The sequence below is a fragment of the Phasianus colchicus genome, chromosome 3 (genome assembly GCF_987193195.1).
Source record: "Phasianus colchicus chromosome 3, bPhaCol1.hap1.1, whole genome shotgun sequence".
In the NCBI taxonomy this organism is placed as follows: Eukaryota; Metazoa; Chordata; class Aves; order Galliformes; family Phasianidae; genus Phasianus; species Phasianus colchicus.
In genome coordinates, this window is record NC_143438.1 from 72,090,527 (window position 1) to 72,095,840 (window position 5,314).

Here is a 5,314-nt window from a genome sequence, read left to right on the forward strand (position 1 = left end):
GGGTCAGCGCCGCTGCGGGTGGGGTGGGAGGGTGGTGCCTCTCAGAGGTGGGACGAAGCGCTGAGCGGCGGCGAGGATCCTCGGTTGGGGGGGGACCCACGGGGCGTATCGAGCCCCACGTGCGGAACAGTTCCTCGCAGCCGTTCGGTGACAGTTATAAAGTCTACTCGCTGTGAAGCTGAAGGCAGCCCGCGGCATCCGTGGGACTGATGTGGTGCGAGTCGTGTGCGGTGACGGGGGCTCTGTGTGGGTTCTGTCACGGATCGGCTCTCTGTGTCTTTTAGAAGAAGGAGAGAAAATGCAGGGCGCTTCTGACTGCAGCCAGAGCTTCAGACAAATCCCTCTGCTTTCCTTAGTGGTGATAATTATACCTCATTATCTGTGCCTTCTGGTTCCTAATGAAATAAGCTCTTGTGTGTGCACCAGGAGCTGATGAGGCCTTTTATTTTGTTTTAGTAGCTAAGTTTGCTGCTCACTGCATCAGTTCTGACTGATTCTGTATCTCCATTGCCCGCACTGAAAGCAGCTCAGAAGCTCTGTCCCCATGCCACGTGTTGGTGCAACGCACTGTTTCACAGCCATGTTCATCGGTGCTACAGAAGACAAGTTTTGTGGGACTGCTGAGGATCCAGGAACTGGAATGGCTTCTGAATCACAGAATCACAGAATCACCAAGGTTGGAAAAGACCTTCAAGATCATCCAGTCCAACCATCCACCTATCACCAATAGTTCTCACTAAACCGTGTCCCTCAGCACAAAATCCAAACGTTCCTTGAACACCTCCAGGGTCGGTGACTCCAATACCTCCCTGGGCAGCTCATTCCAGTGCCTGACCACACAACAAACGCCGCCTCCCCATACCATTTCAACAGACGTGCTTAAAATACTGGAAATCCCTTCACAGAAACATTGTAGAATTTGAGAATCAAAGGGTCTCACTGGCAATACTGGCAAATGATTACTCAGCTGCTTTCAGTCTTGCCCTGAGCTGGAGCCATCTCTTGCCCTGATGGATAAGCAACTCCCAGAGTGAAATGTAACATTTTTTATATTGAAAAACAAATACTTGAATTTATTTTGCTGAAGTAACACACTGCCTTACAGATGGTAGTGGCACTTGCCATGGCTTATTTTGGTTACATCAGTAAGCGCTTTTTTTACTTTTATGCAAGAGCATCTCTTTTTAGATACTCCAAGCATGGCACTGTGGTCTGTACACAGTCAAGGGCTTCTCTTAGGACAGTGTCACAGCCAGGCCAGCTAATGCCAGTAGTTGCAGCAAGTGGTAGAGGGATTCCAGACCCCCATTTTTATTTACAGAGACTCCCTATAGCTGGAAACAGCTGTGCCTCTGGGTGTGAGAATGTGACTTCAATTCTGTGTTTTGCAACATTAGGTTCAGATGGTGATGAATACAAAGTCACTGATGATGATCAGATACAATTACTGACCAGTGAAATTGAGGAAAACAATTTGATTCCCAGCAGCAATTAGATTAGAAAAATGTTTGGTGATAACCATTAACATATTTCAAGAAAATGATACAGTTCTGCTAATTCTCCCCTTATGGTTTTAAAAAGGTGATGTTTTGAAAGAAAGGGTGATGCAGAAAGCTGTGATTGGAGATCTGTCTTGGACCAAGGGTCTGCACAGGGAAGCAGAACAGAGCTACAGGTGGTATTGGGATGAACTGAAGATTTTGCTGTGGAGTAATAGAGCAGGATGGGATGCAGAACTCACAGACTTGTGAGAAAAGTGGAGAAATGAGATGTGCATTCACAAACTGATGTAAAATAAACTTGGAGGAAGGGAAAAGAAGAAGAAGAAACTTCAGGAACAGAAGTACAGGTGCATACATCAGTTTGGGTTAGGAGCTGACCTGCTGGAAGGAAGCTCTGCAGAGAAAAGCCATGGTATCCTAGTGTACAACAGGTTGGCCTTGAGCCAGCAGGTGCCCCTGTGGCCAAGAAGGTGTCCTGGGGAGAATTAAATAGAGGGTGGCCAGCAGGTTGAGGGAAGTTATCCTTCTCCTCTACTCTGCTTTGGTGAAGTCACAATCTGGTGTACTGTCCAGTTCTGGGCTCCTCTTCAAAAAGATAGGAATCATATAGAGAGAGTCCAGCAGAGGGCCACAAAGGTGATTAAGGGGCTGGAACATCTTCTGTGTGAGGAAAGGCTGAGAGAGCTGAGTCTGTTCAGCCTGGAGAAGAGAAGACTGTGAGAGGATCTTACCAGTGTTTATAAATATCTAAAGTGCAAGAGTCAAGTGGATGGGGCCAGGCTCCTGTCAGTGTTGTGCAGCAACAGGACAAGGGGAAATGAGCAAAAACTGGAACACAGCAAGTTCCAAACAAACATACAAAAGAACTTATTTACTGTGAGGGTGACAGAGCACTGCAACAAACTGCCCAGAGATGTTGTGGAGTCTCCTTCTCTGGAGATATTTAAGACCTGTCTGGGTGCTCTCCTGCTCAACCTACTGTAGGGAACTTGCTTTTAGCAGGGGGGCTGGACTAGATGATCTCTAGAGATCCCTTCTAACCCTGTGGTTCTATGAAGTAGTCACATAGGTTTGTCTCAGTGGTCAGAAAGGCAGCATTAAGACCAGCTTCTTGGCATGCAGGAAGATATGAATAGTTTCAGAAATCCCCTGAAACAGAATGTGGAACAAAGTGATATGGAGTGAGGGGCTAGAACTTATATAGAAAGGACAGAAAAACTGAGATTATACCGAGATTAGTAAAGGGGCTAAAAGTAAGACATTGCAGGAGCAGAAGGCAGATGAGGAAACTACAACAAGTACAGAAGTACAGGGAGAACATGGTGCTGGGAGGTACTGTGAGAGGTTATTGTGCCCCAGACCATCCTAGTATATTGCTGTAGGTACTAACACTGTTGTCATCTGGAAGATGACACTTCACACAAACACTGTGCTTAACCAGGCCTGGGGATAACATACAGCCAGGGAGAAGCAACTGGAATGGCAGCACACAAATGCCAAGAGCCTGGGCAACAAAACACAGGAACCTGACCAACTGGTGCATGCTGTCAGACCACCTGGTCAGGTTTGGTACTGGAGGCATAAAAGAAGCAGGGTGGAATGGGAACTTTGACTGGGAAACAGGCATTTTAGAGGACGCGTTACAAAAGAAAAAGAAAAATAGAACATAATGGCACTGCAGTAGCAATTAGTGATAAGTGGCTTCAAAAATTAGCAAATAAATAAAACACTGATTAATCAAGAAGGTGGAGAAGATTGGAGAAGAGAAGGCTCCAGGGGGACCTCATTGTGGCCTTCCAATTCTTGAAGGGAGCATATAAACAGGGGGGGGAGTGGCTGTTTACATGGGTGGATAGTGATAGGACAAGGGGGAATGGTTTTAAACTGAGACAGGGGAGATTTAGGTTAGACATTAGGAGGAAGTTTTTCACGCAGAGGGTGGTGACACACTGGAGGTTGTGGATGCCCCATCCCTGGAGGCATTTAAGGCCAGGCTGGATGTGGCTCTGGGCAGCCTGGTCTGGTGGTTGGTGACCCTATACATAGCAGGGGGGTTGAAACTCAATGATCATTGTGGTCCTTTTCAACCCAGGCCATTCTATGATTCTATGAAGAACCTGGGAGACATAATGGAAATTGAAAATGCTTTTAGGGTACTGTTTAACCTATGAAGGAGGTTACTCAGCGTCATGGTAGCTTGTGCTAAAAATAAGTTCAGGAGTCTGAGGTTCCTAAATGGAAAGAGGCAAGATAGATAGATGGAATACAAATCCACAAAGAAAACTAGGGGCTCTGCCCTTCTTACAGTTGTGGCACAGTCATCTCAGATGTTTCCTAACGTAGATTAACGCATCAGATTTCAGCTTTTAAATCAGTAGGAACACATTTGCCATCAGTCAGTGAATGCCATTAGCAGAATCTTAAAACCCCCCAAAGTTGAAAATGACTCCAGGCAGCTTCCGCCGTGCAAAGGCTGTCGCTGGGGCACATCAGCTATCGAGCAGGAGCCTGGTGAAAGTCCCTGCAAGCCACACGCCCTGCAGGCAGCCCGGCAAAACACGTCAGGACAGGGCAGCCGGCACAACGTGAGTGGCTGGCAGGATCCCCAAGCCCAGCGCGCTTGTGAAATGCGGGCTGTGCTGCCAAGCCATCCGTGTGCCTGCGGTAATGAGAGATGGTGCAAATTGTGACCCTGCTCCAACACAAGGTGTGGCGATGGACAAGAGTACAATGTGCACTATCGACCTGGCAAACGCTCACAGAATCACAGAATGGCCAGGGTTGGAAGGGAACCTCAAGGATCGTGAATCTCCAACCCCCCTGCCACATGCAGGGCCACCAACCTCCCCATTTAATACTAGACCAGGCTACCCAAGGCCCCATCCAATCTGGCCTTGAACACCTCCAGGGACGGGGCATCCACAACCTCTCTGGGCAGCCTGTTCCAGTACCTCACCACTCTCTCTGTAAAGAACTTCCCCCTGACATCCAACCTAAATCTTCTCTCAAACACTCAGGAAGAAGCATCACTACAAAGCCAGAAATGTGCCATTGGGTTGTTAAAGGACTGGACATGCTGCAGGATTTCATCGGGGAGAGTCAGAGTTATTTGATTTTGTTTTCAGCGAGCTTGTCTGCAGTTTTGTAAAGGAAAATCACTTTCCGAGCCATGTGCACTTAAGAAATCAATTTAGTAGCGAAAATAAATAAATAAATAATAATAATAATAAAGCCTTCGGGGAAGAAGCCCTCGTCACAAGGAACAAAACCACCACTGTTCGTTTGCCTTCGAGGAAGAGCTGCACTCCCGGTGCCAAAGTTAGGGGATACCCTAAAACGCGGCCGGCTCGAGAGCACCGATGCAGGAGAGAAGCCTCCGCCTGAAGCACGGCAGCGGGAGAATCTGAAGCAGCCTGCCGGAGCCCGCTCGGGGTTCCCGGTGCTGCCGTCGAGGCGGGGCGGGGCGGGAGGGGCCGGGGCTGCGCGCTGCCCGCCCGCAACGTGTCCCGGCAGGAGCGGGCGCACCTTCCCGACAGCGGGAGGAGCGCGGTGCCCGGCGGGGTGCGAGCCGCCGAGTTGGGAGATTAAGGGACGGTGGGAGGGAGCGGGGGAGATTCCCGTCGGGGCCTCCCGGAGAGCCGGGGCTGCGCTGAGCGTTGAGCGCTTCTCTCCCCGTCCGGTCCCGGCCCCGCCCGCAATCAGCGCTGCCCGCTCCGCCAACCCCCTGCCCGCGGCTGCCACGTCCCGGCTCGGCGGGGCCAATGGGCGGGCGGGGCCAGGTGTGTGTGCTACCTGCACCACGTGGGCCGGGG